Source organism: Balaenoptera acutorostrata, chromosome 5 (assembly GCF_949987535.1).
Source record: "Balaenoptera acutorostrata chromosome 5, mBalAcu1.1, whole genome shotgun sequence".
Classification (NCBI taxonomy): Eukaryota; Metazoa; Chordata; class Mammalia; order Artiodactyla; family Balaenopteridae; genus Balaenoptera; species Balaenoptera acutorostrata.
The window spans coordinates 77,594,048-77,620,067 of NC_080068.1; the positions used below are offsets into that span (position 1 = coordinate 77,594,048).

Sequence of the window (26,020 nt, forward strand, 5' to 3'; positions counted from 1 at the left end):
GGAGATCTCGCCTACAAGTTGCAGCTGGATGGGCGTGGGCAGTTCTCATCTGAGGACATTTTCCCATTATAAGGGAATGCAGACATGTGGGAGAAAAGACTAGCCAGGGATAAGGTTACCTTTTGGTGCAGACAGACGCTGAGCCTCATGGAGGGGTTATCATACCGGGATGCATCGCTTTGGGTCTCGACACTCTGGCCCGCATTGCCTCCCTGCCATCTTCTCAGATGATAAGGGGAGCGCGAGTTCGAGAGGCCCCAAAGCCTCTGCCTGCAGGGGTCGCTCTAGGAGCGCGGCCCGCCCCCTCCTTCCAGGCCCCCGCCCCGGCCCCGCCTTTCTCGGGATCCGCCCCCGCCCGGTCGGGCCCCTCCAGCCTCTCCGCGCAGCCGCCGCCAAAGCCCGGAGAAGTGGAATCTCGCCGGCGCCGCTCTCTGCGCGGGACTCATGGAGCGGCACTGGGCATGCTCAGTGGCCAAAGCCAGTCCTGGTCTCAAGTAGGAAGCTCGTGCGCTGTACCCGCAGCTGATCCTGGCGCTCCCGGCAGGGCGAGACTGGAGCAGAGCTGCCGGGCGCCGGAGCCGAGGCGAGCGCCGCGCGCACCGCCGGTGAGCCTCGCTTTCTTCCTTGCTTTTGCTCTCGACCCCGGGGGCGGCCCGGGAGTACTGGTGAGAGACCTGGGCAGCGGCAGCAGCTTGCGGCGAGTGGCTGCGCGTAGCCGGGGCGGCTGCTCCTCTCCTCCCGGCCCCGAGGGCTACGCGGCCACTGCCGCTCGCCCAGCCACAGCTGCAGCAGCTGCCGCCGCATCTGCAGCGGGCGTCTGCTGCGGAGTCCCGTGCGCCCTGCGCCCGCGCCGCAGGGCTGGGTGGCACGGCGCCCGCGGGCTCACTCCTTGACTCCATCCCTCTGGCTTCTCGGCGCCCTCTTTCCATCGGCAGCCGGGGCTTTGCAGGGCCTGGGGCGGGGGAGACAGGGTTGGAGGGGGTGCGCCAGGCGGGGGCTGCGGAGGGGAAAAGTGAGGGTGGGCGCCGGCGGGGAAGAGCGCACACCCCCTTGCCCTGGCACCGGCCTCCTCTGTGCGGCTGGGCTCTCCCCGTGCGGCAGCGCGCTCCTGCCGGGGAGTTGAAGACCGAGCTGGCTTATAGGGGATTCAAAGGGGGAAAAGTTCATTTCCCCCTCGGAGGCAGGGAGCGTTTTAACTAGAAAATGGCTGTGCGAAGGGGACCGAATCAGGGAAGCTGGTCCTGAAATCCCCTCTGCTGCCCGCCGGGCGGAATGGAGGGTTGAACGCTAGAAATGACATTTGTGCAATGAAAAAGATTGCTGGACGGAGGGAGGGGTGCGGAGTCCCATAGAAACAATGAAAGGTGGTCTTGATGTCGGCGGAGAGGTCTAGAACTGAGGGGTCAGGGGCCAAGGGCCGAAGGAGCGTGGGACCTGGATTTAAAAAATCATACGTTGAAGAAATCAGATTTAGAGTTGTGGCCGTTTTGTAGTCAAGTTCAGCGCTGTTTAGAGCCATGGCTGTCCCAGACGGTTTTGGATGGATGGAGTGGTTGGGGAGGACCAACACTGAGAGGAGAATAAGGTCAGTGTCGGAAGCTCAGACAAGATTGGGCGCAGGTTTTTTAGAAGTCCCTCAGTCACTGGCTTTACATTGCGCCTGATGACTTAGGTAAAATACCTAAAGGATTATCATAAAATGATGCCAGCAGTGGTGTTTGAATTCCAAGAAATGAAGAAACTTTGTGAGGTTGGCATTGGTTTGTCATTTGTTTTAATATTTCACTGATTGAAAAAGCAAGCAGTGGCATCCTGACCCGTTATTCTGGATTTGGTTCTCTTAAGTCTTTGGTTTATTTTTCTTGTCATGGATTTATACTTCAAATCTTGTCCTTAAATGGCCATGATAATTAAGAATATCTGAATTCGGGTAGATGGCCTTTCAGGAAGGGGGATTTCTTTATGAAGCCGCTTTGTTGTGTTTTCAGTTTGTAGCTTGAAAGCAGTTATTTGTTCAACAGTTGTTTATCGTAACTTGCACAGTCCTAGAAATGGAACTGTTTTGAAAGGATGACATTTATCAGGAGAATGAGGAACGTCCACGCTGGGGGAAATGCTGAGAGAACACAGGTGGCAGTAGAGTACAATGGTCCGGTAGTCAGAACACCTGGGGAAAACATGCAAAGTTTCTATAGCTGTCCTTTGGTCATCGGCTTACTATATGACCTCGAAAAATCACTCAGGGTCTTCCTAGGCTGGGCTTGGTCTAGATATTTGCTCAGGGCCTTTGAGAAAGAACTCTAAAGTTGAGATCCTTTTCTAGGGAAGGTGTTTACTTTTTTCATTCTGTCTTCAAAAGGATACTTTTAACTAAGTAATTCATCTGCAGGGAGCCAGCGCGGTCCCCTTTTCTGAAACTTATAAAGTGGTAGTGGAAAAACTCAAGCTAAAGTGTGAAAGACTGGCTTTTTACAGTTAACTGGAGTAATAAGAATACTGACTACAGAATCATTTAGGAAAAGTCTACAAAATAGTGCAAGAATCCACGTGTACAAAGATAAAATATTTTAAAACTTAACTCTTTTTATGTCATGTTTCAACTTTTTGATGACCTTTTTTTTTTTCTGCCACCAGAGAAACAACAACAAACATCAGATTCTTTCTTTTTTTTTCCTCTCTTTTCTGTTACAGCAGGAATTAATACTGAAAGGCTTGCCATTGTACTAGAACAGTGTTATGTTAATTACCCTCATTTCAGGATATCTAAATTTGTCTTTTGAGAGAAATGGAATGTTGTCTCTCTATACCTTCTTCAGTTATGCTTTTAAAATATTCAGTACCCTGATGATATAACCCCTTAAATTTTCCAGGGGCACAGGATAGACTTTTAGTAAAGTATTGTAAGAAGATATTACTACTTATGTGGGTGATGCTTATTTTCCTATCCCAAGTTAAGGAAAATAGCATTTGTTCATTATTTACTATGTGTCATGTCTGATATTGAGCTTCGTACATATCTTATGTGTCAGCATCTTTGACATAAATGTCAGCTTCCCAAGAAAGTCCCTCTGAGGATGTGGACAGTCCTTTGCTTGTACAGCAATAGAACTTCAAAGGTTTATTTTATATGAGACTATCTTCAACTGTTTTCATTATTATTCAATAAGCATTCTCTTGTAAAACATATTTGTTATTTAGAATTAGCCTTGATTGGAACAGCATGTCTTCAAAATGATTTGAATGTTTTGTTTTTTTTTAAATTTATTTATTTATTTTATTTATGGCTGTGTTGGGTCTTCGTTTCTGTGCGAGGGCTTTCTCCAGTTGCGGCAAGCGGGGGCCACTCTTCATCGCGGTGCGCGGGCCTCTCGCTATCGCGGCCTCTCTTGTTGCGGAGCACAGGCTCCAGACGTGCAGGCTCAGCAACTGTGGCTCACGGGCCCAGCTGCTCCGCGGCATGTGGGATCTTCCCAGACCAGTGCTCGAACCCGTGTCCCCTGAATTGGCAGGCGGATTCTCAACCACTGCGCCACCAGGGAAGCCCGATTTGAATGTTTTTAAGAAGCCTCCATCCGGGTTTAAAAGCTGTTTTATGTTCATTTATTTTCAACAATGTTGTACTACCAACAAATAAATGTAATTAAGATAAGCCCAGATTACCCATTTTAATTTTATGTGTTATTAGTGCATATTCTGCATGTTGATATGTGTTGATGGCTTTTCTTTGAGTTGAAATAGTTAGTTTGTTAAAGGCAGAGTGACAGATTCTCCATAATAAAGGGTCTGGTGGGATTTGACGAAAAGACCACCAACCAGGGACTCCCAAGACTTGCCTTCTGGGCCAGGGTCGTCCACTACTTAAAGTTACTGTGTGACCTTGGGAAAGTCAGTTCACTTCTTTGGATCTCAGTTTTCCCATCTGTAAAATGAGAGTGTAACAGTAGAAAGCACCCTCTGGGTGTCTGTTGAGCCTTCACGTCCCAGCCCAGGGGCCTGTGATGCATCCATTTGGAAAGGGGGACTATAGATAAAACCTTAGATGAAGCCGATTTTGTTTCGCTAAGTCTGGCCTGTCCTGCTTTGTGGAATGCCCTTCCTTTTTTTGGCCAATTCCTACATCCGTTCTGGTTTTTATTTGTCAAAGGATGGTTGTCATAACATTAACTCTTTATGGCACTGCCAGGTTTAGGTAGGAGATAAGGTAATGATTAGATTTGGGTAGAGTGCCGTAGGTATTTGAAACTGTTTTATAGCATCTTCTTGAGGAGACACTCTGCTCTTGGGCATGCAGGTAATCCAAGGAATAAGTCTCCTCTGGGGCTGTAGAGGAGGCTGACCTGTACCTTGGTTGCCGGGCCCACCCATGTGAAATTTGGACAAACTTTTCCCATGTCCCTGTCCTGTCGATTCAGCTGTTGATCAGAATTGCAGCCCTTGGTCTCTGGAATAAAATTATCATTATCAGTTCATGTTAGCACCATCGCTGTATTGAGCAGGTGCTGTATTGGTCTGCTGCCGTAGTAGCAGGAGTGATGGCTGTCGGAATGCAGCTACGTGAACTTTTCTTTTGGCAAACTATGATGATGGGGCAGAGAGCAAAGGAAACCTGGTGTTTGTAGTGTACTTTGCTTTTAAGATGGTCACAAAACTCAGCCTCGTTAACGTTCAAGTGAGGCAGGTGAAGAGAAGCCAGAGTTGTCAGCGTTTAAATAAGTGATAATAAGTAGACAGTAAGTCTAGAGCTTCTGGTCCTAACTAGGCTCCAGTGTTGCTGGGCCCGTGGTAGGAGCGGGGCAGTAACTGCGAACACCAGGTGAGAGCTGGAAGAGAGGAAGGACACGGAGGCTAGAAAGTCAAGTCATCGCAACTCGGCAAGAAGTAAGAAGCCTTGATCGGTTTAAAGGTATCAGAGGCCATTGGGTGTAGAGTTACAGGAGACATTCCCTCTGTACATAACCTTATTTCCATAATATTTAAATCCTACCTAGTCTTCTAAGCGTTGAACAAATGCTAGGACAGGCATTACTTTTACAAGCAGGAAAGAAGTCACAATGTATCATTTATTGGTGTATAAAATGTGCAGATTCATATGGACAGCTATGGAAAGAAAACATGGGAAAAATGAACGGTATGGAATTATGGATTAAGGTTTTTCTTTATTGTTTGTGAATGATTTGGTCATTGTAAATAAAGCGAACCATTCTATCCTTTGCCTCTTGTGAAAATCTTGCAAAATTTTGTCTGCTAGGCGATAACAGGTTTTTGCAGTGTAACTCCTGGAAAGTATGCTTCAGGAATGCTTGGAGTAGGAGGCAGAATGGTTTGTTTTGATTTTTACCTTACAAGTTGACTAAAACGAATGCACTTTTGGAACTGAGCTAGGAGAAGTGTGTGCTTTGGAGGACAAGGTCGGGGAGAACTTGCAGAGCTCCAGAGAGTGAAGGGAAACGCTGTTGCTGAAGAAGGAAGACTTGGCATTACCGGTGGTATGGAATGCAGCGTTTCCCAAATTGCTGCCCTATGAATCAGAGCTTAGTTTCTACACAATATAAAAGTAACTGAGTGTCTACCAGGTGCACGTCACAGTGCTAGGGCTGTTGTCTGTTGGTGAGGTTTCCACTCTCCTTATCCAAGTGATGATGATGACGGTGTAGTGAATATTTCATAATGTGTTCAAATTAGATGTGTCCTTTTCTCTGAGATTATATCATTTGGATATGGGGGTAAGATTTCTTTTTTTTTTTTTTTTTAATTTATTTATTTATTTATTTTTGGCTGTGTTGGGTCTTCGTTTCTGTGCGAGGGCTTGCTCCAGTTGCAGCGAGCGGGGTCCACTCTTCATCGCGGTGCGCGGGCCTCTCACTATCGCGGCCTCTCTTGTTGCGGAGCACAGGCTCCAGACGCGCAGGCTCAGTAGTTGTGGCTCACGGGCCTAGTTGCTCCGCGGCATGTGGGATCTTCCCAGACCAGGGCTCGAACCCGTGTCCCCTGCATTAGCAGGCAGATTCTCAACCACTGCGCCACCAGGGAAGCCCGTAAGATTTCTTTTACAAATTGATGGGAATATGTTTATTTGGCAGCTTAATGGTCCATGAAATTGATAAGTCTGGGAATCTGGGCCTGGGATGTAGGGAGCTCTGCCCTCAGGATCAAGTTGAATAGTGGAGGCCAGGCCAGGCTGGAGCTTCTGGGTGGGCTGATGGCGCCTCCAGGCCTTCCAGGAATGTGGAGTCACTGGTACGGACCCAAAGGTCCTAGGAGCTGAGAAGAAGCTAATTTTGAAAGTGCTCTGGGAACCAGCGAGTATTTTTGAATTATAGCCCAAGAAGGACAAGGAAAACGCCAAGATGAAAGACAAGGTTCTGAGAGAGCAGGAAGGACAAGGGACTGAAATGTGCATTTTAGCAGGCTGGGCTACAAAATGACAGATCTTGGTTTTTGTTTCTTTGCCTGCAGGCCTCTTTTTGCCCAAACAGCATGCTTTAGCAATTCAGGATTGGTGATTCTAGGAAATGCTGATGGGAGTTACAGCCATAGAACCGGGAGTTGTGTTATAGCCGGCTTGGTTTGGATCTCTGCAGTGCCATGCCCTCCAGGGTGAGCCTTGATAAGTCACTAGAGGAAGTTTAAGAATAATTTGCCCATGCCTTTAGTTTGAGTTGCTGTTAGTGGGTGGGAGGAGAGGAAAAAAAAAACAAACCCAAATTATTTTTGAGTTTTAAATAGTAGCTTAAGAAAATAGGTTATGTATTTTCAGATAATACTTAAAAAATCTGTGCTTAGTAATATCTGGATCTCACTGGTCATAATAATAATATATTATTAATAGTGGATCTCTTTGTGCAAAGAGCTTTACAGCTGTTACCCTATTTAATTCTTACAAAATACTGTAGTGCTATTCCTATTTTAGAGATAAGGAAACTGAGGTCCTTTTCACTAAAGGCTGCACAGTGAACAGTGATGCTTGCCTTGGAACTGTAATCAACACAGAGGAGTCTATGGGTTGCTGAGGAACTGACAAGGTGAAGAAATAACATTTATTAATTAAGGGCCACCTCTGCCTGGTGCTATACAGGAAACATTTCACTTTGTCTTTTGGGGTACCCTCTTTTTTTTCCCCTTTTTATAGGTGAGGAAACTCTGGTTCAGAAACATTAAAGGACTCACCCAGTCCCTAAACAAAGCCTGTATTGTTATTTCTACCACAACATGAAACTTTCCTAGATTCAACCTTTGGGAGAAGGTGAAAATTTCTCTTTTTGTCCATTTTCAAAATCCCGTTAACCTAAATCTGCATGCTTAGTGGTGGAGCTGTTGCCTCCAGATTATGGCCCCCATGTGCATTTCTTTCGTCTGAACACAAATTGAATAGTTGGAAAATCCAAATATAATTTCTAAATATGTCTGAAACTAAGGGTTGCTGTGGTGAATCTCTCTGGGCAGATTCCAGTCTAGGATATTTCTATTGTAAATAAAATACACCAGAATCTGATTAGTTGTCACATGCCAATCATGAGGCAGTGTTGGGGTGACAGAGGCCTTTGATGACTTCAGAAAGTTGACGTGAGGATTTCAGGGCCTCTTCAGCAGTCCTGAGGCTCACTTGAGACTTCTGGCTGCTAGAGAGAGGATGGTGGGTACCCCTTTCCGGGAGCATCAAGCTCCTGCTTGATGGCTTTGTTCTTACCTTCTGATCTTCATTTGGTTTCTCAAGTAGACCTTTGTCCTGGGCAGTAGAGTCAGCCGGCAGACCTGGCACATTGAGTGTCTTGATTTGCTGGGCAGTACCCTGTATCAGTGGAAGTTATGAATAAATAGAATTTCCTTACGAGTTAGGTTTCTTGAGTTGATTCATTCTTGAGTGAACAAATACAACTGAATTTTTGGGTAGAACTGCGGCATGGTCTGGACTCACAGTGATCTCAGAGGGGCGTAGATACTTCGGGAAACACTGATTCAACCTTGCATTCTGAGCAGAGCCTCTTATCCTCCCCGATAACCAAGCTTTATTTTTTTATACCTTTTCCAGATCACTAGTGCAGACAGACATGCATTCATTTGGGTACACTCAGAATCTTCGGCTTCGTTTGTCCATGCCTTTGTTCAGCAAATGTTTATTGAACACATACTTGGAGCCAGGTACAGTGGGAAGTTCAGGAAGACAGAAAGGAATGTACCAGAGTGTCAATATAAGGTGCTTCAGTAGAGGCATGGGTGTGAGGCTCTGAGGGAGGGGAGAGTAGGGAGGCCTTACAGGCCTTATTGGAGCCGTGGCAAAGGACTATGGCGAACCCGCTACAGAAAACCCTTCAGCTGTCTCCTTTTCCATTTTTCTTTGGCTCAGTGGAAGTGTTGTAGCCTGCTTCTTCTATCCAACACCTAGGGTTTGCCACTGCTTCTATAAAGGACCTAGAGATTTGGCCTTTCAAATCTCTGTAGCTGTGGTTCTCAGAGGGGGCAGTTTTGCTCTCGGGGGAACATTCGGCAGTACTCCCTGGAAACATTTTTGATTGTCATGATTGTGGAAGAAGTACTGCTGGCATCAAGCGGGTGGAGGCCCAGGATGGTGCTAAATATCTTGCAGGGTGTGCACAGGACAGCCCTATGGGGAGGCAGTTGGAATTTGGTGGTTACCCGCCAGACTTTTAGGATTCCAGTACTGCTCTGCAATTTCATAGCCATGTGATGTCGGACACCACAGTTACACTTGGACAACAGAATTACACAGTGCCTCAGTTTCCTCATAATGTGGTAGTTACAAGGATTTCGTGAGGTAAGGTATGATAAGGGCTTAGGACAGTACTTGGGGGAGTTCCCTGGTGGTCTAGTGGTTAGGATTTCGGTGCTTTCACTGCTGTGGCCCGGATTCAATCCCTGGTCGGGGTAAGCCTTGCGCCGCAGCCAAAAAAAACAACACAAAAACCCAGAGCAAACAAACAAACAAACAAACAATACTTGGCATAAAGTAAGACCGTAACAGGTATTATTATATTTAGTTTTAAGCAAAAATGTTAACTTTTGTCTCTGAAGAGCTTGAGTTTGGAGAATCCAGGACAGCTGAGCTTATGGCACTGCCTCTCGGTACGCTTTGGGGTAAGAATTGACCATTGTTTTTGTTTCTCTGGTTCCTTTTTGTCCATGGGTTTTATTTTCCACTGTTACCACCTCTTGATTCTAGGACTTTCCTTTGCCTTTCATCCATTTTTTTTCCCCCAGGGACCCAAATTTATGCCTTTCATGAACCTTCCCCCTAGAGGGCTGAGAAATATATTTATGATGTTCCTTAGCTCTGTCTATTTTGGGAATGGTGAGAAAAGGGGAAGCAGGTCAAGGGAGATGTTGCATTACTTCCTGATTGTCACAGCTCCCCTCTTTATAAAATTCCATGCAGGATTGAGAGGCAGGTGGTACCGCCTGCTTAGTAACTCTTCCCTCTACGCCCACCAGCTCCACCCCCAAGTTAGGTGCCTGCTCTTTCCAAAATACCCTGTAATTGGGTCACAGCATTATCTGCCTGCTGGAAATCATTTCTAAAAATCAAAGTAAAGACTCAGTCTGTCTCTGAGGGATTTGAAATGTCTCTGTCCTCTACCTCTGGGCTTTGCAGAGTTGTTCTGAAAACAAAAGAAAGCAGGCTTATTATCTCGATTGGGTGGCAGTCTCTCTGTGGCCTAGAGCTGTGTCATATTTTCACTTGCAAATGCGCTCAAACCATGGTCCTTTCTGACTTTCAGCAGGAAGGTGAGCTTGTGGGCTCCACACAACAGATCAAATTTACTGTTGAATTTTTATAACGTGATTGACTTGTAAAGGTTTTCATTCAGTGTTTTGAATAGTATCAACAGACTAGAGAAAAATTAAGTTCAGTTGATATAGGTTTCTGATTTCCTTCCCCGTGACACTGTCCTCTCTCCCCTGAATGACAGCAGTGGCCTCTCAGTGGCCTCTCGGCTTGTCCAGCTCCATTCAATCAGTTTGGCTTTCCAAGTGCTGGGCGCCGTTCCAAACGATGCACATAGAAACTGACCGGGATGGCCACTGCCTCTGAGAGCTAAAGAACTAGCTACGGTAAAATGCGATGTGTGCTTCCCAGATCAGCATCTGCTCTGCATGGGTGTGGGGTGTGTGTCAGGCAAGCTTCCCAGGAGAAGAGATGCTCCATCTATCCCACCGCACACCTGGCCCCTCTGTCTCTGCAACTGCGTAAGGCGCCCCTGACTCCCAGCTCCGAAGTGTGCCTCCACTTCCTTCCCACCGCTATTGCCTCTCACCTAGGAGGCTGCAGCTCCTTCTCCAGGGCCTCTCCTTGTTCGCAACACGGTCTCCGAGGTCATCTCTTGAAATCTGCAGGCCTGGGCACGCCCACCCCACCCGCAGGGGCTCCTCGCCGCCCTCAGGAGGAAGCCCAGCTCCTTGGCACCGCATCTGACCCCCTCGTGGCCTGCTTGCTCTGCATCTCGTGCTCTGAGGTCAGGCCTCGCTGTTATTTACAACGTGACAGTTTTCTCTGGCCCTTTATCCTATTCCCATCGCCTGCAACCATCCCTACCGCCTGTGGGCTCTTTACCTGCTAGACTTTCGTTCCCCCTTTCAGGAAGTAGCTTAATCTTCACCCACCTCACTGTGCGGCAGGGTGACCTGAGGGCTCGTTAAAACACACACCGCGGCTCCACCCCAGGGCTTCTGATCCCATAGGCCTGTGGTGCCTGTAGCCTGATGAAAGCTTGCACTTTAATGATTTCCCGGGAGATGCTGATTGTGCTTGTCTGGGGACTGCACTTGGAACATGGTCACCTAGGACAGGGTGACTGGTTCTTCTGGCTCCCATGGTGAGCTCCTCACACCCACTTACATCCCACCTTTGTTAGCACACAGAATTGTAACCATTTACTTCCCTGGCTCCTTTTCTAGTCTGTAAGCCCTTGAGGGACAGCACTGAGGCTTCTTCATCTTTGTGTTCCCAGTGTTTTGGAAGTCCTGGGTGCTGGATTAACATGTGTCAAAGAATGAGTATGTGAATGAACAAGAATGTTATCGTTGGAGGCTTTGATAAATATGCCCCAGGACATTTTCAGCAGCTAGTTTTCCTGAGAGTTTAATCCCCAGATATGATGGTATAGGCTTATAGTATGATGTTAATGGGGTCGGTATGAGTGAACATAAGAGCCGATTAACTTTGTGGTTTTTGTGTCCAGATTCTAGAGGAGTCTAGGGGAGGGGCTACCTTTAAACCCATTATTGTTTCTGGAATGAATCAAAAATACATTTCTTATACGTTTTCTTATAGTGGCTCAGGATGAAAATATGTGTTCACAGGAAATGCAGATGTCATTTAATTTAGCCACAGCATAAGCATGGCCCCTTTATTTGAAATAATAAATCATATTGAACTGAAATTAAGTATAACCAGATGTTTAATCATTTCTCCAAGCCAGAAGGAGGGATAGCCAGAATACATTTCCTTATTCATTCTGCAAATGTTTATTAAGCACTTACTATGTGCCAGTGGGCTCGAGGGGCATGGCAATGATTAAAACACTCTCTGGTGTCTCTGTGGGAGGGTCTATGAAGAAATAGAGATGGGTGATGTGATGCAGTGCCTAGTGGGCTCCTTTAGATCAAGCGGTCCTAGTACGTGACTATTAAGCTGTGTCACTAGTGGCAGTAAGTGATGGCCATGTCAGGATCATGGAGAGGAGCAGTTTTAGGCCAGGAGAATGGTACAGAGGGCCTCACTTTAAAACATCTCTTGGTGGCAGGGAGGATAAATTAGGAGTTTTGGATTAACAGATACACACTACTATATATAAAACAGATAAACAACAGGAACCTACTGTATAGCAGAGGGAACTATATTCAGTATCTTGTAATAACCTATAATGGAGAAGAATCTGCAAAAGAATATATATATATATATATATATATATATATATATATATATATATATATACACACACACACACACACATATATATAACTGAATCACTTTGCTGTATACCTGAAACTAGCACAGCATTGTGAATCAACTATACTTTAATAAAAAAAAAGATACTCAAGGAATACGCACCCACCCCCCACAAACAAAAAAAGCCCCTTAAGGAGCCCTAATGATCCTATAGTCCTGAAAACTGGATTGATATCACATTATTATTGTGCCTGGTCATCTGTCATCCAGGCTTCGGCTCTAGGCTTGCTTCCAGGGCCTCTAAAGCAGTGTTTCTCAAAGTGATTGGAGACCTGAGTGATTGGAAATATATTGTGAATAAAGGTTTCTGCCATTAAGTTCAGAAAATTGTATATACCTACTCTCCATCAGCATATTTAAGAAGTCCTGCTGAAAAGAAGTTTGTTAACTTCCTTTAACCCAGCATTTGCCTGTGGGTGCGTCTTGCACAGTCTCTTCTGAACTGGTGTTTCTTGGCGCACACCTGGGACAGCCAGCTCTAAAAGTTCTGCTTTGCATGCCCCTGAAAGAACGTTTCACGTGAGGCAGACTTCTCTGCTCCCTCTTCTGTTCACCCTTCAGTGTTTTCTCATCATTGCAGAGGACTGCAGGATCTTCAGTGGGGACAGGATTTCTTTTATTGGTTTTCCTCATGCCTGATAAGTTGATCAGTCCCACTGGCTTGGGTCCAAAGATAAATGGCATTTCGAGCCTGAGAGATCTGGCTGGCTAATGGGGAGTGGTTTTTTTGACTTGAATTGTTCAAATTATGACTTCATTCCATCTTCTTTCGGGTATCTAGACATTGTCTTGGAGGCCAGCTGACTAAGTGGAAGGAGGGAGAGAGGAGTGACCAGCTGGAGTTGCTAAGGCTGAGCATTAAGTATGAGAAAAATAAACTTGGGGCCAGACTTGGTTAAGCCTGTCCTGGGTTTTTGCTGACATTTTGGAATCTTGAGCCCAACTTAAAAAATACTGGCTTTTAGATTTTTTTTTTCTGTTGAGGTGTGTTTAGTTTTGGTCCTACCTGAGGTCAGAGCTGATGGACTAGGTCTGTCTTTATGAAGAGTTTTATTCTCTGATCATCTTTATGGTTGTAGTTTGGCACAGAGGCCAGGAAACGGACTAGGTCGGGCGAGCTCACTGAAAATTTTCATTTGAGGGAGAGCCCTGGATGAGTCTTTTTGAAAGAATATTTGTATACATAGAATAATCCAGAGTAAAAGAGCGTTGGTTCAGTTGCCAGGGATGGGAGGAGGCCCCTATCCTGTGCTGCTGCTTTTTTATGCTTGGGGCAACTCCCAGAAAGATGCAGTAGGACTTAACTGAGAAGAGGGTTAAAAGAAGCTGCAGATATAGATGGAATAGCCCCCAAAACCCTCCACCCAGGGAAGGAGCCAGTGTGGAGCACTAGGAGAATTAGGGCTGGGGGTCCCTGGGGGTTCCTTCTAGTTCTGGGAATTTAGACTTTGAATTTGCAATGGTTGGTGCTTTTGGGTCCCCCTTGTCAGGGTACTCTTTTCTTGGCATTGGTGCTTTCCCTAAATGGGACAGTACATTTAGTGTGAACAGTAGATTTGTTGCATACCATTACTGTGGTCAGTATCTCCATGTCTTCAACCATCTATTATCCCAAATTTCAGGGGGAAAAAAACCCTGTGTTTGAATTAATCGTATTGCAATGATTTGAGCAGAAAATGTATGAGCAGTGGCACAGCAGAAGTAACACTCACCACCCTTATTCATGAGACTTAGCAATTGGGTCAGTGTCGTTTTCTAAAAATGTCTTTTTTTCCAGGACTTGAGGTTATTTGTACGAACATAGAGGAAGTCTTGCATTCCATCTACTTAACGTATAATGGTCTCCCGATCTAAAGCCATCTCCTGCTGACTTGAGTTTTATTTTAGCTTAAATCATTTTCCTTTACTGGTACCAGATCGTGCTGTTATGTGTATATCTTACAAGCTGCAAGTAGAAATAAAAAGCAAAAATAAGATGTGGCATTGTATTGAATTTTGTCTTTTTCCCCCTTTTGTTCTGAGAACATCTGGCTTACAAGAAAAACCAATAAAGACAGACGACTGGGGAGAGTGTTGATTTGTGGCATTATTATCTTTATTTCTTGTAAAGAAAACAGGATTTTCATTAGATGCTATTGTGCTGTTTTCCATTGAGAGAGATAATAGTGGGATGGATGGCCCCATTCAGAGTCTATATACATTTTTGCTTAACGTTTAAATGATTTTTGTATGAACATTTGTAAAGGTGTTTCTTTCTTTCTGCAGCACCAACTATTAAACAGTGTGGTGCTATCTTGCCCAAAACAATTTCCTTCCATAGGAGAGCTCGGTGGATACACGTTTTTATGAAATCACATTTCCTTTTCCTTAGTGTTGACCTTGAAAGCTAACTTTTGAAATGCTTGCAGATATATCTTTTTGATAGATGGTTAAGTCAAAGAAGGAGGATACCCAATGTGATGTGATTTTTTTTTTTTTAACATCTTTATTGGGGTATGGTTGCTTTACAATGGTGTGTTAGTTTCTGCTTTATAACAAAGTAAATCAGTTATACATATACATATGTCCCCATATCTCTTCCCTCTTGCGTCTCCCTCCCTCCCACCCTCCCTCCCTATCCCACCCCGCCTCCCTATCCCACCCCTCTAGGTGGTCACAAAGCACCGAGCTGATCTCCCTGTGCTATGCTGATCTCCCTGTGCTATGCAGCTGCTTCCCACTAGCTATCTATTTTACATTTGGTAGTGTATGTATGTCAGTGCTACTCTCTCACTTCGTCCCAGCTTACCCTTCCCCCGCCCCATGTCCTCAAGTCCATTCTCTACATCTGCATGTGATGTGATTTTAAACATTTCGTTTGCATAAAGCAAAAGTTCGTGGGAGAATGAGTAGAAACAAGTAGAGATTTCACGGTGATGTTGGGGATGACTGCTGGCTTTCCTTTTCTTCTTCCCCAGCCACCCTTAGTGTTTCTATATCCTTTTAACAATGAGTAAAAGGGAAAAACATAATTCTTATGTATTCATTCTTAATTCATCTAAAGGATGTGCATTTCAGGGGTGTTTCTTCAAGGAGACTAACTGGGAACAAAAGAGAGCTGGCATCACGCTTAGTGAAATAAGCCAGTCACGAAAGGACAAATATTGTATGAATGTCCTTATATGTGGTGCCTGGAGAAGTCAGATTTATAGAGACAAAGTGGAAGGTGGTCGCCAGGGCCTGGAAGGAAGAGGTTATAATGGGGAGTTATTGTTGAATGGGTGCTGAGTATCAGGTGGGGAAGATGAAAAAGTTCTGGAGATGGATGGTGGTGATGGTTGCACGACACTGTGAATGTACTTAGTTCCACAGAACTCTACACCTAAAAATGGCTAAAATGATAAATTTGGTTATGTACACTTTACCACACAAAAAAAGTTTAACCCCCTCCCCCCCCCCAAAAAAGAGAGAGAACTGGTCCGGTGTCCTCACCAGCACAGGTACCGTGACCCAAGGACTTCTGACTTATTGTCAGTGTGGAACCTGAAGGAGGAGTTAATTTGCACTGGACTGAAGCTTCTGGGGCCTGTTCTGATGTCTGTGCAATCTTCCCCCCGGGGCTGAGGCTCTGAGATTGTGAGGGTTCCCAGGACCCCAGGAGCTGGGGAGGGTACAGGTGCCACTCACCTGAACCTGGTCCTCAACTCCTGTGTTTTCAAAAGCTTTCTTTAGTGTAGGACTAACACTGATCCAGACAAGTTTGAAATCGTGAATTGGGTATGCTCTATGTGGGTCATGTTTTTGGCCATGTATATTACTGACTTATACTTTGAAGATGAAGTGACTTGGTAAAAATTAATCTTCGTTGGGATGTCCTCAAAAACTGTGACACCTTTCCCACCTATTCTGTGGAGTGTGCCTTCATAGCCAAGTGACCAGCTGGCCTCACCCTTCTTTTGCCTTGTCCATTTGTGGTTCTAAAGAGAGCATGGACTTCAGATCTAGACAGAGCCGAGTTTCAGTTTGGGCCCTGCCTTGGGGTAGGTGGGTATAGGTGGGTGCCCTGCCTGAGCCCCAGTTTCTCTCTATAAAATATCTAGAATGGGCTTCCCTGGTGGCGCAGTGGTTGAGAATCTGCCTGCTAATGCAGGGGACACGGGTTCGAGCCCTGGTCTGGGAGGATCCCACATGCCGCGGAGCAGCTGGGCCCGTGAGCCACAGTTGCTGAGCCTGCGCGTCTGGAGCCTGTGCCCCGTGACGGGAGGGGCCGCGATAGAGAAAGGCCCGCGCACCGCGATGAAGAGCGGTCCCCGTACCGCGATGAAGAGTGGCCCCCGCTTGCCGCAACTGGAGAAAGCCCTCGCGCGAACCGAAGACCCAACACAGCCAAAAATAAATAAATAAATAAATAAATAAATAAATAAATAAATAAATAAGAAAATCCTAAAAAAAAAAAAAAAAAAAATCTAGAATGATACCTACCTGGGTGGGAGGGTTTACTGTGATAATGTGAAAATGTGTGCTATAAAGTGATCAAGATATTTACTGCCTTGATTTCCTGTTGTTGAAGTCATTGGTAGGTGGACCAGGCATTTTAGATTAACTCCACATTGGTTACTGTGCTATGGAAGATGGTCCTTGAACAAAAGCTTACATATGTTTAGTATTAAAATATTTAAACAGATAATTCCTCTAAAGAAGGCTGATGGGGAGATATTTGTAATTGGTAGTAGGTTTTTAATGCTTTATATTCAACTGCATAGTCTTGGTGTTGACTGTTACCTCCCGCCTCCCCTTTAAGTATCTTCAGAGAATGTGGATGACAGTTCCTCAGTGTCTTTGATGCCTCATATTATAGTTTAATAGGTTTGGAAGACCTACGGGTTGGGATTTGATCCTGGATCGGTCTCTATCAGCAGAAGTTACCTATTTTTTCTCACCTGAAGAGGATCCTGTAGAGATGATAAGGGTTAATGTTTGTTGGGCACCTCCTGTGAGACAGCAGCCACTGTGATGCACGTGTTAACGTGGAGATCATTTGGCCCCGTGCGCCTGTGAAGTAGCTGCTGTAGTTACCTGCAGATACAGGTGGGGAAGCTGAGGCTCACCCAGTTTGTCCCAGGGCACACAGCTAGAGCAGGTGATAGGATTGGGCTGAGCGTAGATTATGAGGACAGAACTCGGCATGGGGAAGGCACTCGGTAAATGTGAATGCAGGTGCTTGAGTACACACACATACCCTTAAATTGATATTTCCCTGAGATGCAAGAGCTACTAGATTGCAAAATCAGGAAATATCCTGGGAAAGTAGAGAGAGTCTAAGGACCAACCAGCATGAGAAAGCTCGTGTCAGAAACACAAACTGTGTTTGGTTGTAATTGTAGCTGCTTTGCATTTCTTTCTAATTGCTGTTTTAAACAAAGAAAATGTCTATACTCTCTGTAGGGTGATATATACTTTCAAAGGATTGTAACTGGGGTTGTGATGTTTTTCTTGAGGAAAAAAATCAGTTATTTCTTTAATCATTGAGCATTCTGCCCTGAGAATGCGCTCAGTATAATTAGAGAGGATAAGCTCCGGCCGCCAGGGGTGAGCAACTGGTGGTCTCGAAATGTTCTGTAAATATATTAGTCTGAAAATTGCATTTTAATGCAGTGTACTAGCAAAATTGAATTTCACTTACTAATTTATTCCATGTTAATAGTGGCCTTTTTCTACAGGAAGCCTGTTACTTTATTAAAAAAAATATATAGGTCATTTGTTTCTTCCAAAATAATTGAACGATCCTTTGGAATAACCTATTTGTACTTCCACTTCTATTTGAGTCAGGATAGTGATGGAGTACAAGAAAGCAGATAGGTCAAGAATTTGATTTTAGGAAATATCATTTTCCCTATGATGTTTGCTTTGACTAGCTTTGGTGTACTGTGCATCCTGATTTAAATGCTATATTTTGATATTTAAAATGAGTTAAGGCAACTTTGTGGTCCTTTTTGCCATCTAGGTGATGCTAGTATAATAAAATGTATTCATTGAATTAGTTATCAATAATGTCATCTAAGAAAACCATCTCAAAGAATAATTCCTGTGTAGTGAGTTGGTTAACAATTATTTATGCCAGAGAATTTCCCCAAATCTGTTTTTAAAAAAAAAAAAATTATTTATTTATTTGGCTGTGCTGGGTCTTAGTTGCGGCACACGGGATCTTTAGTTGCGGCATGCAGGGTCTTTAATTGTGGCATGTGGGCTCTTTTAGTTGTGGCATGTGAGCTCTTAGTTGCGGCATGTAGGATCTAGTTCCCTGACCAGGGATCGAACCTGGGCCCCCTGCATTGGGAGCATGGAGTCTTAACCGCTGCACCACCAGGGAAGTCCCTAAAGGGCCAAATTCTGAATTAACCTGTTTTGGAAATTTCTGGTTGTTTCCTTAGCATACAGAGAAAATCAGGCTTCCAGTGTGTGGTAAAGGTATTTCACATGATTAACAGATAAAGAAAGCACAGTTGATATAGGGTGAATGCGCAAGTTTGACATTAGACTCTGGAAGTATAGGGAAGCTATCAATGGGAGAAATTTGAAACACACCTGTTTACTTGCATAGTTGTGTACTTCATTTACATGTTTCCTTGAGGGCTAATTTTTGTTAATAAAAATTTGAAGGCTGCATGTAATCTTTAACTGTTAGCTGTAGGCCCCAAAGAATCAAAAGAGATGGATACTTCTCTTAAGAGTTTTAAAAGAAAATATCAAATGATTATAGGTCACTATTATAGAATATTGTTTGATGATTGTTCATTGGTCAGAATTCAGAAGTATTGCCTTGATGGAAGAAATGGAGAGAGAAATTAAGAGAGTGGGAAGGTAAGCAGATTATAAGTATTTTACTTTGAATTTTTCTGGTATATTAACTGGCTTCCATTCTAGGGAAATACTTGCTTTTTTATGATAAAAAAGTTTCTAATTTACTTAAAATATGTTTACATTTCGATTGTGTTCTGTTTACCTTGTATGTAAAGAAACGCTTGAATCTCAAACATTTAACCCTTGAATCTCAAACATTTAACCACTCCCCTCTGTATTCAAAAGAGTGATTTGAGAACTAACAAATTTTGCACCAATCAAGAGAATTAACTGGCTAGAAAAACGGAGTCGTTTCCCTGCATCTCTGGAGTCAGTTCTGTTTAAGGTATTTGTTACCTTTAGAACTGTGTCTCTCCCCTTGTGCACCACCCCCCCCCCCGCCCCCCAAATACCTTGAAGTCTTAACCTCTGGTACTTGTGAATGTGACCTTATTTACAAAATGGTCTTTGAAGATGTCAAGTTAAGATGAGGTGAAACTGGAGTAGGGTGGACCCTTAATCCATTGTAACTGGTGTCCTTATCAGAAGCGAAATTTGGACATAGACACAGACTGGGAGAATGCCACGTGAAGACAGAGATACACAGACACAGAAGAAAGATGACTGTGTGACGACGAAGGCAGAAATTAGAGTTACACCGGGGCTACCAGAAGCTGGAAGAGGCTAGGAAGGATCCTCTTCTAGGTGCTTTGGAAGGCGCGTGGTCCTGCCAACACCTTGATGTCAGAATTCAAGCCTCTAGAACTCTAAGAGAATACATTTCTGTTGGTTAAGCCACACAGTTTGTGTTTGTTCCAGCAGGCCCAGGAAACCACAAGACTTTAGAGTCAGACTGCTTGAGTTTGAATCCTGGCTTCACATTCTAATGTTGTGATCTTGAACCTCAAGTTATAAGGCAAGTTATTGAAACTCGTGGTGCCTCAGTTTCCTCATCTGTAAAGTAGGACTAAAAAGAATACCTTCCTCATATAGTCACTTTGAAGATAAAGTAATCTATGTTTAATACCTTGGCCAGTGCCTGGTGCTATTACATGTGAAAAATTCAGTCATTTAAAAACTATATAGAAATGATTTTTGATCCTTCAACAAATATCTGTTGAGCTTCTTTTTTAATGACAGGCCTCATGCTAGACAGTGAGTGTTCATGGTGAACCCTCATAGATCCTTTAGAAAGAAGATTCCATGTGGCATCTTTATGGGCAAGAACTGGGTTTGACCTTTCGAAGTCCAGTACAGGACCTATGAACTGTGCAGTCAGTGAGCGTGGAGCCAAACTGCCTGGGGTCAAATTCTGGTTCTTGCTAGCTTTGACCTTGGGCGATAACAGAATCCTTAATGTTCTCTGCCTCCACATCTGCAAAATGGTGACAATAATTGTACTTTTGTCCATAGGGTTATTGTAAGGATTAAGTGAGTTAAAATACATGAAGTGCCTAGAATAGTAAGCACTTAATAAATGTTGTTATATTATTAAATAAACCCAGAAAGGTTTCAAACTTGTAAATTAATTCATTTTTTTGATATTTATTAAGTGTGGAGAAATCAGATGTGAATCAGATACAGCTCCTTTTCACATAGAATGAATAGTTAAGTCAGGGAAGATTAATTCACTTACATTTTGATGAAATAGTATATGAACAAAGAAAATGGTGGTAGAAAGTAGAAAGAGCATGATTAATTCTCACGGTTTCAGAGTATCAGGGAAGGTTTCCCACATACGGGTTTTGGAGGTTGAATAGGAGTTTTCTAGGCAGCAAAGGAAAGAAAGAACATTAGGGGAAATGGGAGTAGTATATCCAAAGGCATGGAGTATTACCACCATGGCATGCACAGGAGATACACCCAGTGGTTACTCATAGTGGTACAAGAGTATAGGTCCTAGAGCCAGGATTCAAATTCTGCCACTTACTGCTGTGTCTCCTTAAGCTAATTTCTTGACCTCTCTGTGCCTCTGTATTTTCATCTTTTTATTTATTTATTTATTTATTTATTTATGGCTGTGTTGGGTCTTCGTTTCTGTGCGAGGGCTTTCTCTAGTTACGGCAGGTGGGGGCCACTCTTCATCGCGGTGCGCGGGCCTCTCACTATCACGGCCTCTCTTGTTGCAGAGCACAGGCTCCAGACGCGCAGGCTCAGCGGTTGTGGCTCACGGGCCTAGTAGCTCCGTGGCATGTGGGATCTTCCCAGACCAGGGCTCGAACCCGTGTCCCCTGTATTGGCAGGCAGATTCTCATCCACTGCGCCACCAGGGAAGCCCCTGTATTTTCATCTTTTAAATAGGGATAACGGCCGCGGAGCAACTAGGCCCGTGAGCCACAGTTACTGAGCCTGCGCATCTGGAGCCTGTGCTCCGCAACAAGAGAGGCCGCGATAGTGAGAGGCCCGCGCACCGCGATGAAGAGTGGCCCCCGCTCGCCGCAACTAGAGACAGCCCTTGCACAGAAACGAAGACCCAACACAGCCAAAAAATTTAAATAAATAAAAATATAAATAGGGATAACGGATTTTGGGAGGATTAAATGGGCATATTAATTTGAAGTCCTTAGATCAGTGCTTGCCCAAAATAAGTGTTTTAAAAAAAGTATTGGCTCTAATTAATTTTATTACTCTTCAATTTGCTAAAAGAAGACAAGGGCTAAGAGGGTTCTCTTAAGATTCTTAATCGAGTTCAGCGATTCCTGTGGGCTTGGATAAATGCTGCACCCTTGGGTGCGTATACTCTCTTGAAACAGCTTTCACCATTTGAACATTTGGGTTAGGAGGTGAAAAAAATACATTGTTTAAGTAGAGGAAAAAGTGATTAAAGTAGGCCAGACATTGGCACAAAGCTTTGTGCAGATTGCTGATTAGGCAAAATAAAAAAAATAAACCAGCATGTTGAGCCAACATGGTTTTGTTTTTAGATCTGGTGAACCACCTGTATCTTTAAGCGATCAATTTAAAGATGGTTTGGTTTATTGTTAATTTTCTCCAAATTACCCGGTGACATCAGTCTATGTTCTGAACCAGGGTAAGTTTAGAAAAACCATCACTGGAACGCAGCCCATTGGTGGTGCTGCTAAGTTGGCAGGTGTTCAGAGGTGAAAAGAGGCGTGTGGCCTCGGGATTTCTTTGGCTACACTTCTCAGAGCTGTGATGGCAAATGCATGAATGATTTCAGCTGTGGTCCAATCTACTTTTATTTTTAGTTTTTAAAGGGGGGTGTCATTTCCAGTTGTGGTTTTCTTTGATCATGAGAGTCAAATGTACTCATTATGACAAGACTTAGGCAGAAAGAAAATAAAAAGTAAACCATCACCAGAAATGTCAACATTTGGAGATAATAATTGTTAACACTTGGGGTAGAGCCTGCTAAGCCTCTTCCCACTTGCAAACAAATTAGGCCTTTCTCGACTGCAGGGGCAGTAAGGCCAGCAATGGACACAGGGCAGGCTGGTGAGTGAGATTTTTGGGGAGATGTTTAATTAGAAAATTCAGGACAGAAACAACATAATGATGATCATGGAATTGTTTTACACTAAACTTGTTAAAAATGTTGGTGAAATAAGTGGCTGAAAAAGGTTCTGTTTACTCACTAAGCATATTTTTTTAATAAGTTTATTTATTTAGTTTTATTTATTTTTGGCTGCATTGGGTCTTCATTGCTGCACGTGGGCTTTTCTCTAGTTGTGGCGAGTGGGGGCTACTCTTCGTTGCGGTGCGCGGGCTTCTCATTGCGGTGGCTTCTCTTGTTGCAGAGCACGGGCTCTAGGTGCACGGGCTTCAGTAGTTGTGGCGCACAGGCTTAGTTGCTCCACGGCATGTGGGATCTTCCCGGACCAGGGCTCGAACCCGTGTCTCCTGCATTGGCAGGCGGATTCTTAACCACTGCGCCACCAGGGAAGCCCATCATTAAGCGTATTTATTGAGTGCCAGTGAGATGCTAATGAACACAGCACAGCAGATAAAAATCTGAGCCTTTGTGGAAGTTGCATCCATTGTCAGGATTATAGACAGTAACTAAATCAAATAAATAATCGATATCATAAGGAGGAAGTACTGTGGAGAAAAATGAACGAGACCCGAGGGGTGGGGCAGTAAGGGGAAGGTGAGAAGGAGGGGATGTGATTTTATTTTATTTTATTTTTTAAATTGAAGTAGAGTTGATTTACAATGCTGTGCCAATCTCTGCTGTACAGCAAAGTGACTCAGTTATACACATATATGTATATATATACACACCTTCTGTTTTTTATATTCTGTGTGATTTTAAATGGGGGGCAGTCAGGGAAGGCTTTACAGAGAAGGTGTTTGAATCAACACTTGAAAGAGGTGAGGGAGGGCGGCCTGAGCTGTGCATACTTGGGGAAGGAGTGTTCCAGGCAGTGGTGTTCGAGGAGCGGGAGGGTATCAGCGTGGCTGCAATGAGGGGACAAGGAGTGGATGGGATCAGAGAGATGAAAAGGTGGGGTGAAGGTGCTGAAACATCCCTCTAGGGCTGGTTGGGCCATTGGAACAGCCTTGACTTTAATGCCAATTAAGATGTGAAGCCATTGGAGGGTTCCCAGCCAGGGGTAACTGCCTGACTTACATTTCACAAGGGTGTATGAGAATAGATTTTAGGAGTGCTGGGTGGACTCAGGGAAATCAGTCCAAAGATGGTTGTGGTAATCTGGTTTGAGAGACGATGGAGAGTTGGACAAGGCCAGTAGCGGTGGAAGTGACTGGATTCTTAGTATATTTTCTAATTGGAGCCAGTAGAATTTATTGATGGGTTGAATGTGGGGTGTGAGAGAAAGGGAGGAGTCAAGGATGATTCCAAGGATTTTAGTCTGAGCAGCTGGAAGTATGAGGCTGCTCTGAACTGAGATGGAGAAGACTATGATTCAGTGGAGTAGGCTTTGGTGAGGGAGTGTCATGGTCTGAATGTGTCCCCCCACCAAATTCCTATGTTGGAAACCTTACCCACTAATGTGATGATACTAGGAGGTGTGGCCTTAGATAAGGTCATGAGGGTGTACCCCTCATGAATGGGATTAGTGCCTTTATAAGAGTTATGAGAGAGCTTGCTAACCCTCTCTGCTCTCCGCCACATGAAGATATGAGAAGTTGGCAGTCTGTATCCTTCCTGGAAGAGGGTTCTCATTAGACAGTGGATCTGCTGGTGCCTTGATCTTGGACATCCAGCCTCCAGAACTGTGAGAAATAAATTTCTGTTGTTTTTAAGCCATCACTCTATGGTACTTTGTTATAGCAGCCTGAATGGATAAAGACATGGTGGATCAGGAGTTCAGCTTTGAATATGGCAATTTGAGGTGTTTAATAGACATTGATTGGAGATACGGACCCAGCAGCTGGATCTAGGAGTCTGGAGCTTAGGGGAGAGGTCTGAGCTGGAGTTACAGGTTTGGGAGTATAAAGATCATCCAGGGAGGGAGTGAAGTTGGAGAAGACTTGCACTGACAAGTTAGGGTTGGGGAGATGAGAGGAAGCAGAAGCAAAGGAGACTGAGAAGGACTGGGCATTGATGGAGGAGTGTGATGTCTTAGAAGCCAAGTGAAGACGTATTTCAAGGGAGAGGTGTGATCAGCTGGGTCTAATCTAAAAATAAATCACATCTCTTTGTAAAACTGTAGTAATTATTGAAAACTTATGTTTGTTCTTTAGGTTTTATCTTATTTACTTCTCAAGATATATAGAATGAAGTATAAATGCCCCATTCTTTCTTCCTGCTCCCTGTAGGTAGCATTGTTAATAGTTAATAGTCTGGGTAACCTTCCAGATGTGTGTATTTATATATCATATTGATATGTGTGTATCTATATCTATTTGTAAACTTTTGTCTTAACAAGATATTTCAAATATACAAATATCCCAATAAGTAAAGACTAATGTATTAGATCCTGATGTGACCATATTAAAGAAATGTGGCCACTCTTCTGGACGACTTAAAATTTATCTTTACTTCCTTATTATTAGAGTTCATACGCATACATCCACCTTCTTGCTTGTGTGCACACATGTGTGTGTTCTCTCTCTCTCTCTCTCTCCCCCGCCCTCCTCAGGCTCTTCCAACCTGCCCAAGGCTGTGCTATATTTTTCAGACAGCTGCAGTAACAGCAGAAACGGTGGTCCTGTTCCCAGCTGGGTCTTGGGAGAGCTGCAGAATTAATGATGCAGAAAACAGCAGCCTCCACAAGGAACGCGTGAAGCTTGCTGATGAAAGTAGCCTTGGGGAGTCCCAGGTTTCCATTTGGAGAGCTCAGGAATGCCAGTGGGAGGATCGTCGTCTAGGAGAAAGTCTAAGGCTTTGGTGTTCTTCAGTCTTTACCTCAAATCCTAGCTCTGGCACGTAACTGTGATGATGGACCAGTCGCATCCCAGTTTTCTTCATCTACGGACTGGAGAGATCAATTCCCACCTTAAAAGGTTGTGAGGTTTGTAGGTGATAATGTGTGTAAGTAAAGTGCCTAAGAGAGGGCCTATCACATAGTAGGTTCCAATTACATTCATTCTTTCCCCCAGGTCTTTCTCATCTTTTTCCTGTTTTACTGTTAAGGTAATCAGTGGATGAAAAAGGTTTGCAGGTATATTATTTAAGTAAATATATTCTGGTTATCTAGAAAGGAACATTGAGATTAAGGAATTTTAGTACATGAAGTAGTTGAACTGAGACTAGAATTCTACCAGTTTTTTTGTTTTTGTTTTTTAAATCCAATTTCTTAGCCAGTAAGCTTTTATTTATTTATTTTTGGCTGTGTTGGGTCTTCGTTGCTGTGTGCGGGCTTTCTCTAGTTGTGGCGAGCAGAGGCTACTATTCCTTGTGGTGTGTGGGCTTCTCATCGCGGTGGCTTCTCTTGTTGCGGAGCACAGGCTCTAGGCGTGCAGGCTTCAGTAGTTGTGGCATGTGGGCTCAGTATTTGTGGCTCGTGGGCTCTAGAGCGCAGGCTCAGTAGTTGTGGTGCACGGGCTTAGTTGCTCCGTGACATGTGGGATCTTCCTGGAGCAGGGCTCAAACCCGTGTACCCTGCATTGGCAGGCAGATTCTTAACCACTGTGCCACCAGGGAAGTCCCTAGCCATGAAGTTTTAAAAGAATTTTACTGAAGGTGTGTTGAATTGTTCAAAATCCAGTACACATTTATTGCACTGTGCTAGGGCAGTGTACAAGGTGCTTAGGGGACAAAAGTGAGTGCGCCAACCCCAGCCTGTCTCCCTGGGGCTCACAGGTAAACAG

General features: G+C 44.2%; 1 protein-coding gene across 13 annotated transcripts in view; it reads left to right on the forward strand.

The window, feature by feature from the left end:
* The first annotated feature begins 405 nt into the window (after nt 1–405).
* APBB2 (amyloid beta precursor protein binding family B member 2) overlaps nt 406–26,020 on the forward strand; it is a 379,382-nt gene continuing 353,767 nt past the window's right edge. For 12 of the 13 annotated variants that reach the window (XM_057546265.1, XM_057546260.1, XM_057546268.1 and 9 more), the window contains exon 1: nt 406–605. The gene's annotated coding sequence lies outside the window, so the exon portion shown is untranslated. The remainder of the gene's footprint in view (nt 606–26,020) is intronic. The other variant, XM_057546270.1, reaches the window with a different exon arrangement.